At 50.5% G+C, this 13427-nt stretch overlaps 1 protein-coding gene across 2 annotated transcripts in view; it reads right to left on the bottom strand.

The window, feature by feature from the left end:
• Nucleotides 1–13427, bottom strand: part of ZNF469 (zinc finger protein 469) — a 149048-nt gene that overhangs the window by 96470 nt on the left and 39151 nt on the right. The window contains exons 2-3 of one of the 2 annotated variants that reach the window (XR_013538591.1): nt 5684–5748; nt 4119–5053 (exon numbers count right to left, since the gene is read on the bottom strand). The gene's annotated coding sequence lies outside the window, so the exon portion shown is untranslated. Of the gene's footprint in view, nt 1–4118; nt 5054–5683; nt 5749–13427 lie in introns of those variants that run through there. The other variant, XM_072980424.2, reaches the window with a different exon arrangement.

Below are 13427 nucleotides of genomic sequence, written 5' to 3'. Positions count from 1 at the left end.
TTTGTCTTAAAAGGGTCTGTTTTGCTGGCTCTTCTGCCCCTTCCCTGCTCTTGCCTAGGGTGTTTGGGGATGAGCCTTGTTCAAGCAGTGGTTGTGAGCCAGAGGTGCGTCCCGTTGGAAGGCCAGACCACAGACGACACCCTCTGCCATCAGGGAGGAAGACCCCCAAGATGGGCTATGAATGGAGGCCAGGTCCCAAGAGGAGCAAGGAAACTAAGACTGAGAACGGACGCGCGCACACACCCCTGTCCAGCGGCCTTTTGAGAGGGAGGAAAGGGCCACAAGAGGGACAAAGCGCTTTCCACCTCTCTTCCTCAACGCAGGGCGCAGCGGATTCCTCAGCCCAGCAAGAAGAAGAAAAGTCTGGACTCTGTGGCATCCACCTTCAATCTAACACTGGAGGTTGGGTTTTTCTTTACGTCCGTGATGGACTTTGAACAAGCGGCCCCACAAAAGAAGACCCCCTGAAAAGGAATCCCACTGCATCAGAACCTTTGGGGGGGCCCTCTTGCTTTCCCGCTCACCCCGCATTTCCCCAGCAGGATCCAAGGAGGAGGAGGCAGCGAGAACGGGTGGAACCACTGGCTGGATCTGCGCCTCGGATGTTGCAGGCAACCCAACAGGGACAATGGGAGCTGAGGGGCTGAGCTTTTGGAGGGGAGCCTCAGTTCTTTTGACAGCTGATGGCCTGACGCACCTCCTGTCACAGCTAATAGGGAGGAGGGGGCAGCCAAGCAAAATCAGGCTCCCTGGCTGAGCCTACCGGTGATTTGGGAAGACTTTTCAATTAAGAAAAACCCCAGAGGGGACCAGAGGGGGTGGTGGAGAGAGGGAGTGGGGAGTGACAGGAGTCAGGAAGCAAGATCCCTTGACCCCTCTTTTTCGGAGGAGATGTGGATCGACTCTTCCAGGCACTGTGATGGAAAAGAGGGTCCAAGAGCCACCCAGGAGCCCCCGAACGCCTTTCTCAGGAGCACGTTTCAGGTCAATACACTTCGTTCAAAGCTGTGATTTTGCTCTCTGCCAGGGGACGTCCTGGATTTACCGTCGGCTGTCTTCCTTAATTTGAACCTGGGAACCACTTTGGGCTTATCTCGGTCAAGAAAAGCAAGACGAAACTTGCCGTGAACAAAGCAATAAATGAAATGCATACTTGTGCCACACTCAGCACGTTCCTTCAGAAATAGGATTTCTGGTTTGCTTTTCAGTGAAGACCAAATCCAATTCTCTCCGTTCGGTGTACGAAGCTGCCACAGTTTAGGAGAAACCTGTGTCCAGAGTGTGTCTAGCGGTTATCTCTGAGCTGTATCGAGATGTGTGTGTGCATAAAAGAGAGAATTAAGGGCTCTGTAACCATGTTTGCCTCAAATGAAGAGGATTCATTTCCAGTGTCATTAAACTTAATCCATAATTATGTAAACAGCCATCTAAGCACGCATGTATGTATGACTCACAAAGCAAGCCAGCCGCAGACTAATCCTTTGCCCTCTGACAGAGCTTTTGCAGATGCCAGTGCCACAATGAACCCTAAATATGCCTCACAGAGCATCGGTGGAGCTATCAGGCAATTCTGTCGGGTCTTCCTAGGGAAGAAGTCAACAGTGAGTGCCACCGGCCAGGGCTGAACCCTTTTGCAAAGGGTTGAAAGGTCAACACGACCAGCCTCGGAAAAGGTTAGAAAAGTTAAGGCCTGGAGAAATGCTGGAAGAGGAACCACCAAGAAAATCCAGGGGCAAAAGTTGCGCTCTCTCTCTCTCTCTCTCTCTCCTCTTCTACGAGGACCGCTCAGGGGCCTTCCAGCTCAACGATTCCATGCTTCTATGATGCTCCGCATCTCCTCCAGACATGGAGGCCTGGTCTGGCACCACCTGGCAACTGCCCAGGGATGCAAGCTGATCCTAGTGTGGCTCCGGAGGGCGGAAGAAGAAAATCCACCAAGCCACCGGTGTGTGTGTGTGTGTGTGTGTGTGTGTGTGCTGCTGCTGAAGGCAGGGATCCTTCTTGCCATCTTGGTCACTTGTGGCCAAGGGCCAGAGCCCATTGGATGAGTACCACCTCCAGGAATCTGCTTGCTGAAGAGTTTCCAAATGCCGACTAATGATACACACGGCCTCTCCTGGCGAGCAGTGGCCAGACAGGATTGCCTCATCTCGACCAAACTCCCTCCACCGTGACATTGTTCCAGGATGGCCTAAGCCTGCGAGAGAAGCCACAGCATCCTTGAGCTGCCAACACAAACCCGGGACTGTAATGCCAAATATTAGTGTACTTTTTAGGCTCGGTTTTCCTATGAGTCATTTTCCATCCTTCCCGTCTGTCTCTTTCAAAGATATGATTTTAAAAAGGAAAACATTCGTTTATCTATTGAGAAGTCAGTCCACGGCTTTCTGGACAGTGGGCCGGGCGGTGATGACCCTGGGCGGAGGCTCCTGCCACTTGGCGGGAAACCTCCACACCTTAAGAGGAGGTGTGGGACCCTCTGGTGGAACCAGGAAGGCTCTGCAGTCGACTGCCTCGCCCTCGGTGACTTGTGTCGAGGCGGCTATTGTCCCCTGGCGATTCCCTTTCCTGGGCTGGCCCTGGACATGAGCTGCAGTTCTGCTGCACTCTGATAAGGCTGAATAAGTGGATGTCTCCAGAAAAGCTCACCTTGACATCTGACTGTCTTTAAGGTGCCACAACGCTGTGTAGAGATGGGGTGGAGCCAGAATACGCTTGTACCGACTAACAAGCTGATTTGTTTGAAAACAACACCTTTCTGGATAAAGGGAAGTTCCCCTTTTTGGGTCCTGTGAGGAATCGCCTCTTAATCTTCCCTGTGCAAGGACAGAGGGTGGGGTTGTATATAAAATCAGTCAACCCCCTCCCCGCTTCCTGCCCTCCAGACAGATATTGTAGCATGTGTGTAGAGAGGGGGGTTGTGATGAATCTTTGCAAAGAGTCTGAAAGCGTTCGCCTCATTTTCTTGGCACACTCTCAAGAAATGTGGGACGTGTTCGCTCCAAGCAAGGTGCTCGGAAAGGCCAAGTGATAACAGAAAAGGGAAATCAGGGGCATCCCTAAAGGCCCAGCTAGGACTTGGTGGGCCACTCCCATCCCTTCGGACAGAATCAGACGTTCCACCTTGTGAAGGCAATCATTGCAACTCAAGTACATCTTACGGGTGTTGGAAGGAACTGGCACACAGGAACACGCGGGTCAAGCAAGGGGCGGGACATGAATGACTGAGAGATCAACCAGCCAAAGAGACTGAGGTCCTTCCACCCACAGTAAGAAGAAAAATGCTAGAAGCACTTGAAATGGGGGACTGACTTATCCCAAGGTGCTGAGAACCTCTTGGATCGCGGGGATGGCCAGCCTACCCGTTTCCCCATTTCATAGGGTATGGATGCAAAGCCATAAATCTCTTCAGGCAATAATCCTCCTCCTTCATCAAGACTGCTTACCGCCCTGCGCTTCACTGTGACTCTCTAGAGTCCAACGGAGACTTTTTTTCTAAAATCACCAATGAGCAGGCTTCATGGGCCCCGTGTACAGGTACCCCTTAAGCTCCCCATAGATCACAACAGGTTGGTGGTTCTTGCATCTCCCAGGTCTCTCCAGCATCCCCATCAAGCACACTGCATTTTTCTCAGGTTGGAGAGAGGATGATCAGGTGACATTTCTCTCTTTACACCTCTTTGCTCAGAGACTAGAAGGCTGGGGTGAGGGGGATCTGCCAAGGCTATTCTGGTAGACCGGCCATAACTGCAGTCACAGGTACTATTATGATTCCTACACAGTTATATCCCACCTGATTGGTGCAAAAGAATGGCTTGCCAATTGCAATTTCACACTGCGCAGTGCAGGTGAACTGGGGTGCCGAGAGGGGGGATTTTTGACCTAGCCCAGGGCCCTGGAAAGGAGGCAGCATCCGTGTGTGCCCTCCTCGTCAGGACTCAGAAAGGCCACCTTTTGGAGGGGCCCAGATGGCCCTCCCGGCCAAGGATGTTGGGAGAGTCAAGCCAAAAGGATATCTTGCAAGAGAGCCCACGGGCCCCACTCCAGTCCATCTCCTTTCCCTTCCGCATGATGCTTGAGAATTTTATGCTAAGGGTGTACAAAAATGTGGCTTCACATAAATGTTTCGAAAATGTATTTTCTCACAAAACGCATGCTTCTAAACTTATTTCTCTCATCCTCCCTCTCCCTCCCACATGGTCTCTGTCTCTCTCTCTCTCTCTTTCTCTCTCTCTCTCTCTCACACACACACACACACAGAGAGAGACAGACAGACACATGCATATGCCTTTTTAAATGTATTTTCTCTCCAAACTCATCTGCATGAAGAAACGCACTGAAATGTTCAAGCAGCGCAAAAGCCAGCTCACGGAGGGTGAAAACAGCCACCCGTTCATCCAGGAGGGGCGATGACACCGGTCGGCTGCCTTCAGAAGCTCCAACTATCCACTTATCTGACCCGGCTAGTCCCTCTTTCTGCGAAAGATCAGGGAGGAGAAGAGCAGGAGGAGAACAGGAGGGAGGGGGGCTCCCCTGGGATTCCTGACCCACTGTCGAAACTCAACATTGAAGTGGAACTCAGAGAAGTTACTTTTTTGAACTGCACCTCGTCGAGTTCCCTGGCCTGTGTGGGCAGCAGCCATGCTGGCTGAAGGCGCTGTCCGAAGGTTTTTCCCAAGCTTTGTCTTCCAGTCAATTAGGCAATGCAGATATTTAAACCAAGACAAGCAATGCCAATGGTGAGAGCTGTGCTCAGAAACCGGGTGTCAAAATTACAGTGTGCGATCCTTGCACGCTCGTCACTTTCCCTGTCTGTTAAGGAAGCGCCTGCCTCCAGGGCAATTTTGCAGAGGGTTTGTGCATGTTTACCCCTAACGACGACGTGCTAATTAGCGCATCTGTTTTGATCCCTGTCTTGGGGGTTCCCATCAATTTGGTGCCTTTGAATGTTCTGATTTCTATCACGACTGTAGCCCCTCAGACAATATGGCTTCAACATGATGTCTGGAGCAATTACTATATAGACGCACGACCAATTCTCTCAACACCATCTCTAGACAAGGAAACAGACACTAATATAACCACAGAAATGCTTCACGTAACAAAGGCAGCACAAGAACAGTTTCACCAGACACAATGTTACTGATTTCAGAGCGGCTGATCTCAAAGCAGACATTCAAAAGTAGATTTGTAAGGGACACCGATGAAGTGGAATATGTCCATGAATCCCAACGTGCATCTGGAAGCTAAATGTGCGCTATAATTAATAATAACAAAATAAGCTAGTTTTTACTACTGTCCTACATATATACTTGCAGAATTGTGTTCTTTGGCAAAATCCTGGCATCAACACAAACCACCTTTTCCTGAGAGCAGAATCCATTGTTTCAGCACTTCAGAAGCAAAAGCTGGTGGGTTAACTAAGAGGCTCTTTGCATTAGTAATGTTTTTTGCCCCCTTCCTATTCCACTCAGCACACTCAGCACCCACCTCCACAACCATGTAAACCATCTGTAAACCTGTAGCCCAGTTTTGCACTCCATCTGTCCAAAGAAATGGATTATAATCCACAAAAGTTAACACTGAAGTGAATCTGTTAGTTATAAGTGTGTTGCAAGACTTTATGACGGGACTGGCATAGTTTGAAATGAAAAGGCTTATGTCAGAAATATTTTGTCCTTACCGTAAAAAGATTCAGCACGTATAAGAAAGGTTTATCCTTCCAGATCTGCAGGTCTGCCAGCATATCTAGGGGGGAGAAGAAAGAATTGTTAATTTACTTAAGGAAGCTACAATGCACCTGTGCAATATGCTTTGATAGAGAGGATGATGTTCAGAGAGCTAAGGATAGTCTGGAAGAGGAATACCACTCTGTGGTGGGCATGATTAGACTATCATCCCCTCAAGTAAACGAAGCTTGCAGGATTTTGTGTGTGGAAACCTAGAAGGCCTGTTTAATGAGCAGGAAAAGAAAACAATCCATGTCTACACCAGGAGTGAACCATTTTTGGCCCTCCCAATGTGGTTGGGCTGCCGTCCCCTTCAGCCCCAGTCAACGTACCCCAAAATGCAGGAGGGCAGAAACCGGTGCCCAACGGTGTCAAGTTGCCCCCCCCCCAGGCCTACTCTGTGAGAAATGGAGCCCCTCCCAAGCCGCTTTCAAATCTCTTTTTTGGAAGAAAAACAAAACACCATTCTCCATCCTTGGCAGTGCCGATTCCCACACCCTCATGGACTGAAAACAGCCCCCCCTCCACCCGCCCCAGTTGGACCGGGATGCAAAATCCATGTGGATTCCATGTTTCCATGTAAAGAAAGGGCCCCTGGCCACAACTTCTAAGGGTTCTCCCAGCTGCTGTCCTTACATGTCCCACGTGAATCTCTCTCCTATCTGCTAACTCGTTGCAGATTCAGTGCATGTCAGAAGCCAGCCAAAGCGGAGAGGGAGGGAGCTGGGAGGGCCCTTCGCGTTCTGTTCCACCTCGTGCATCATCCCCAAAGCATCCTGGCCAAATCTGGAGCCCAGGCATGAGGGTGTACTTCCCCCACCCACCCACCCTTGCACCCCCATGCCGGCCAGTGCCGGGTGAAGCCGAGAGGCAAGGAGCCCAGCGGGGGCTGCCAGCCCAAGGGGCAGAGCAGAAGCCATGCCTCCTGCGGATGGCGGAAGCTGCCGAAAGAGGCTGAAGGGTCTCCCAGTAGGCCAAAAGTCTCCTTTGGAACGTGGTGCATGCTCTGGAACCCGTCCCAGACATTGCAGCTGGGGCACGTTAGAGATGAAAAGCAGCAGGAGACAAAAGAAGAGGAAGAAAACAACCTCCAGATGCCATGAGAGATCAGATCCAGACCTGACGGCCATCACTGGCCTCTTCCAAGAGTGGCTGAACAGCCTTCCGTTAAGTCTGGCAAAAAATCCTCTTCGGATCTTTCCTGGATTGCAAGCATCGTCCGGCTCCCTCCCAGTCCCCCGAGGGGAAAGCTACGGGGCCCCGGTGTGCCCTGCTCTCCCCTCTGCACCCCCCCTCCAATCCCCAGACAGGCGCTTTGCACAGCCGGGATTCGCAGGTGGCAGTGTCTGGCCTCCACCCCCCGGGCAGTGCCCACGGAAGCGAGCCAGGCACTTCCTTGGCAATGAGGACAGATGAGCTGGACCTGGAAAAGTTACATTTTGGACTGCAATGCTCCCAGAACTCGCTAGCCTCCCTCCCTCCCTCCCACGGCAGGGTTTGATTGTTTGTTTGGCTTCTGACAAGCCTCAGATTTGGAAACTGCAGACCAGAGAGAAGATCGAGCGGGACACAGAAGGATGGGAGCCACGGCGCCTCTCAGCAGCCGTGGCCAGCTTTGCAAGGAGACCAGCCTGGATCCTGGACGTCGGAAGGTGGCACCTGAGAGGGTGTTGGATCCCAAATGCAGCCTCTTTTTCTAAAATGGACTCCAAAACTAATTTTTAAAAGCGGAGAGCGATTGGAATAGTAAACATGCAGCAAGAATGGTTCCCATTAGTGAGTTTTCCATTAATAAAAAGTGCAAACGCAAGAATTCTTCCAAGATTTGGATTCTCTGCCTCTGATTTTCTCTGCTACCACTCTGATCTTTTTCTTTTCTTTTCTTTCTATCACAATTCCCCCCTTGTCTGTGGAAACTCACTGACGTTGGCCATGGTAGACTTTTCTGTGAGCATCTCAGGTACCTCAAAATCCCAGTCAGGATCACTGTAGGTTGGAGGAACGAGGAAGCAGCTTAATGATAACACAAAGGGTGGAGGGAAGGCTATAAGAAGCACGCCCCTGTGCTGGCAAGACCAAGACCAAGACAAGCAATGCCAATGGCGAGAGCTTGCATAGTAACAAGCTTTCGGATTATACAGAACCCAACCTAATTTCACACAGGGATAAAGGAAGGGGAGAATGAATACTCTCTGAACTCACTGGGTTTCCCCTCATTTGTCTTTGGTCCAAACTGCACTGAAAAACACGATGTGCGCCTGTGTATGTTTTCAGTATGCTTGGCCCTATTAATTTAACGAGGCCCATAATGAGATAATCAAAGTCAACGACTCCTATCTGTGCCCATCTGGAATTCCAGTTGCTAAGTAATATTCAGCATCAAAAAGATTGTGTTTGGCATAAATCTTCCGCAAGGGCAGACAGAGGCTGCTCCGGCCAAGAACCCTGCCAAAATAAACCGTCACCGATTGCATGTTGAAAAATGATGATATTATAATTGCCATTAAACTAACATGAATGCTAATAAGTTTATTTTGCATACCCACACATTACAATAAAACGGTGCTTAAGGGTTCTGCTTTGAATTATAATAACCAGAAACAATGTCCCTCCCTCCCTCCCTTTGCCTTTGTGTGTATTGTGTTATTTTACTTCCCAAACCCTATCACAGGTTCTGCATCTGGTTTGGGTTTTTATTGTTAGGAGACACTTTGTGACGCCAAAGGAGAAGCAAGAAAAGAGAGAGAGAGAGAGAGAGAGAGAGAAAGTTTCTGTTTGTTTCTTCACTTCTCAATAAGAATGAAAGAGCTACATGTAAAGCTTAGTAACGTTAGGGTATTTTGGAAAGGAGCTCCTTGAAAGTCACACACTAGGAGATTCTGTAGTAGGAAAAAAAATTAGCTTCTTCAAAACCAGGCTAAACAGCAGTTCAGAATACACCAAACAAGCAGGTCCCCCTTAAAAGAAAGCCGTGCCCGATGGAAAGCTACAATGCTAAAGGTCCAGTCCCTTTTTTTTTTTGCACTCCAAAGTGGCTTCCCCTGGACAGAGCAGTCCCTTTTTTTGGAGAGAGGCGGAACCTCAAAACTAACTTCAAATGAAACTCAAGCTGCTAAGTACATATTAATGCAATTAAACCCGCTCTCTCTTCTGCAGGTAAGCCCTAGGCTTGCAGAATGAGGTAGATCTACCTGTTTTTATTCACACACTTGATGCTTATGGACTTCAGCAGCCTTTTTCCACTTTTCCACCATAAAGGTCTTCAAGGCCACGGCAAACCACTGAAGCTGTGGAAAGCGAGGGAAGGAGCCCATCTCTGCAGGAGCTTCAGCTGGGAGTATCTATGGCCAGATACATTCCTGCTGATTTCCTTAACCCTGTATGAAGAGACACAGTCTTTGTCTGGCCTCTTAAGGCTGAGGACATCGACCCACAGAGGCTTCAGATCTCACAGAACCACAGAAATGTTTGGGCTGGATGTTTTCTCTCAGAGGAGGTCCACAGCTCCAGCACCCTGGACCGGTGGCCATGCCAAGCCCTGCGCAAAAGCACCTGGAGAAGGCTGGCCCAGTTTTCCTGGCAGGGCTTCCTTCTCCCTGAGAGCTACACCCACCCACCCTGTTCCTCTGCAAATCTCCTCTCCAGTTTTCTGGTGCAGAAAAAGGATGGAGGGGTCCTCCTTATGCTCAGGTGAAGCCGCACCTCTTGCTTGAGAGGAGAACCAGCTGTGGCTTCTGGAGGTCCCCAGGACCTGCTCTTTAAGGCAAAGGCAGGGGGGCGTCTGAGCGGAGGTCCTGCGTGCACACACACACCCCATTAGACTTCTCGGACATGCAGCATCAGCTCTGAGACGATGGCAGGGAGTTTCCGATCCCCTGCTTGAACTGTGATACCAAAGGTGGAGGCTGGGATGGAATCCTCACCCCAAGGATTGGGCTCCACCACAGAGATAAGGACACACACCCCCGGGCCCCAAAAGCCCAGTGAGCATTTCTCGGCATCTGCTGAGGTCAAGAAGGACACACGTGGAAGCCGTTTGGGCTCCTTGCAGCTCTCGGCCAGACCCGAGGAAGGCTCTCCCTCCGTTCAGCTGAGGCTTCGTCGGGCCGAGCGCGCCAACTGGCCAAGACAGCCGTGTCCAGAAGGGAAGGAAGATGGGGGCCAGAGCTCTTCCCCTCCTGACCCAAGACAGCCGTCATCGCAGATGAGCTAAGGTTGTTGTTAGGGTATGGGGTTGGGTTTTCCCCCCCCCCCTTTCAGAAGCAGCTCCATAAATGAACCAAGATTAGGGATCCCAGCTCCCCACCCCCACCCCCACCCCTGTCTTAGTGGGATAATCATAACCAAAAACGGGGGGGGAGGGGAGAGAGCTGCAAGAGGCGACCTTCGGCAGCCCATCCGTATCTTCTCCCAGGAGCCAGCAGTAAACAAGCATGAGTCACCCGGGGAGGAGAAACGTGCAGCTGTTCTGTCCCAGACAGGAACCCCCTGACCCTCGGACTGGCCTCGCCCGCCGGGCCTCCTGAACCGGCCCCACATTCGGACAAGCGGGCTCTGGGCAACTGCCTTTCTTTGCTGTGGAAGGGACTTTCCACTGGGTGGGGGTCGCGGTGCTCCCTTAGGATCTGCTTTCACATTTGGTTTACGTTGTTTTAACCCTAAAACCAGACAAAACAGGCCTGCCCAGATGTTTGAAGGGAAGAGTCATTCCCAGTCATTCCTCAAGCCACCCACCCCAACGGGATGGGGCATCTCTTCCCCAGGCACAAAGCAGGGGGGGGGGTTCCCTGGGTGCCCCCCCAGTGGGAGCCACACTTCCTGCGCAGGTCAGACAAGAGACCCTTACTCAGAACTGCCCTTGTTTCTTTACCCGGCACAGGCTTTGATCCCAACATTCAGAATTAACAGACTTGTTGCACCTAGAGGCCCGGATCCCATTGTACAAGTTTCCCTTATAGAGTAGATCCATTGAATCAGTGGGATTTACCTACATGCTGATTCACCATTCAACCATGGATTCAGTGGGCGCTGTTTCACTGGAATTAGCACCGAGGTCTGGGCAAAACACTGCTGGAGAGGAAGTTTTTTGTGACTTTTTAAAGGCAAGTGAGGGAAATGGTGGCCCTCAACTGTAGGGGCTGGGCTGTAACTCCTGGCGTTGTGGTCAGACCAGGTCAAGAGGAGCACGGCTGTTCAAAATCCTCTAGGTTTCCAATTGAATGAATGAATGAATGAATGAATGAATGAATGAATGAATGAATGAATGAATGAATGAATGAATGAATGTTTCTCTTCCTTTCCCAATGATATAAAGTAACCCTGACTGTTTCAACCAACCAAAGACTAAACATTTTCATCAGTTGAGTCCTGAAGGATTTTTAATTAGATTCTATTTTAAACCAGTTTCATTTACCATAGGAACAGGGCAGCAGAAGACCTTGATCCATGACGCAGCCGGACAGCCCAGACAAAACAGTGGCACATTTCATGGTAGGACATTTTGAATGATTAGCAAACTTTGCAAATCTGCAAAAACTTCACTTGTTTGGATGAAACCCCATGCTAAATATTCATTTTTGCCCCTGAATAGAAAACAATAATGCAATGAAATGCGTGTCCTAAAATTCTCTCCTTTTTGCGTCTAATTGCTGCCTTGTTTGTCTCTACCCTCCTTCAGATTAAAAAAAATATATCTCTTGATGCATTTGTTGTTGTGTCTAGAATTTAACAAGGTGAAAAGTCAAAATAAATTGCAGAGACTCCTGGCATTCACATGGCCGACAGCACAGAGAAAGATTTTTTTTAAAAAAACTCTCCCAGTTGGGAAACCTTTTGCTTGTAGTTTACCTGACAATGGGAGTTCACCTGAGAAAGCACTTTTACGAGGCAAGATCCATTATCCAAACGAGTGATGCTTCAAAACTGTAGCTTCAGCCTGACAATGAAATGGTTTCTAATATTTACAAAGTATGGAAACGACTCTCCCAAAAAACCACACCACCCAAACAAAATTCCCGTTTGAAGCAAGCCCAGGGATCCCGCTCCCCCCTCTTTAAACAAAAGCCTGGCTATAAACAGCACAAGTCTGGCTTGCTGTTCTCCTCCATAAATTTTGCATCCAACCCCTGGTGGCTCCAGAGCTTTCCAGCCACCCTGTAGATCTTTCGTCTGCAAGAAAGCCATCCAGCGCTGCCGTCGTGACTAATGCCAGAGTCTCCTGTAGAAATGAGGCTTCTACGTGTGTACACCCTGCAAAACATCCCGGTTTTGTACCAGTTTAACTGTCCAGACGGCCTCGCACACCAAGAGCTTCGGGAATTACAGTCCATGCAACAGTGTGAGGAGCCCTCTGACAGAGATCCCCCCCACACACACCACCACCCCGTCTTCCACGGTTCCTGAGCTCCTTGGGGGAGAGGAAGCTCCCCACCCTGGTCTGGTCCATCCTCCCAAGTGACAAAGAGTGGTCTAACCTGAGAGCCCAGAGGAAGGTGAGGTGTCCCCCCCCCATCTTTGCCAGCCAGACTCTCCTCCCTCTGCAAAATCCCACAGGATGGGCAGGAAGGCCTCCAGCCAGTCCTGGGCAAACCCTCTCTTTGCCTGAGCACAAGAGAGAGGTGCTCCAGAAGGCTTCTGGCGCTGCAACCAGGTTCGCTTTGAGTTGGTTCCAGGACGGACGGAGGAGGTTTTTGCTTTCATATCTTGGCCCCTGGCCCCCCACCGGCCAAACAGGCCCTCTCTTTGGCAGCCCGTGGATCCCCGGAGATCCATAAATGGTTCAGCAGCTTGCTGAGCATGGCAATCCATCAAATTTATGGTTTTGAAACACTCAGGGAGAGGAGAGGAGAGAGTGGCGGCTGAGGAGGAGAAAGTGAAGACAGGCAGGTCAGGAACAGCCTGAGAACCAGGAACGAGTCAGGAGAAGTCCAAGCAGATGTGGTCAAGCAGTCCCAAAAGGGCCCCGTTGGAACCACCTGTCGTAACGTCATGTTCCCAGGGATCTGCACATTTCCCTCCTTCCCAAGCAAAGGACCCTTTTTGCAATGCCAGGAGTTCTAGGAGGAACCTTGTGATTATAGCCCCTGCCCGGTAGAACATCCGTCGCCAAGAACCAACAACAACAGGGAAGGACAAAACAAAAAACCGCTCCCCCTGGCAAAGTTGCAGCAGAAGACCTCTCTCTCTCTCTCTCTCTCTCTCTCTCCTGGTCACTCTGGATCCCTCCTGCTTTGTCGAGACTCCATGATAAGACAGAAGCAAACTTTAACGACCTACAAGATCAGAGTAAGGGGAAGACTTCATACTTGTTACGGAGACCCTGCCTCCACCTGGAGGACGACGTTTGCATCTCCCTGAGATGCCACCCATCGGACGGATGGAGAGCCACCGGCCCAAGCAGGCTTCGTGCCATCCTCGGTTTCATCCCTCGACCTCAACGCTCACCACGGAGGCTGTGAAAGTGCAGGCGAGCCTCTGAGTGTTGCGCCCCTTTCCCTCTCGCCCTGCCTGTGGCACGACAGTGCTCAGCATCCTTTTCCTTTCTTTGCCACCACACCATGTCTCAAACAGCAGGAGCCCCACAGACGTTTGGGAAACGGTCCAGGTTGCGAACGATCGGCTTGGTTTTCACTCCCCCCCCTTTTCCTGGCTGTCTTTCTGGATGGGTGAGGGATGGAAAGCGCTGCAAAAAGCGTCTAG

Source organism: Pogona vitticeps, chromosome 10 (assembly GCF_051106095.1).
Source record: "Pogona vitticeps strain Pit_001003342236 chromosome 10, PviZW2.1, whole genome shotgun sequence".
Taxonomy (NCBI): Eukaryota; Metazoa; Chordata; class Lepidosauria; order Squamata; family Agamidae; genus Pogona; species Pogona vitticeps.
Note: the sequence above shows the minus strand (reverse complement) of the source record. Positions and strands in the feature narration are given on the sequence as shown.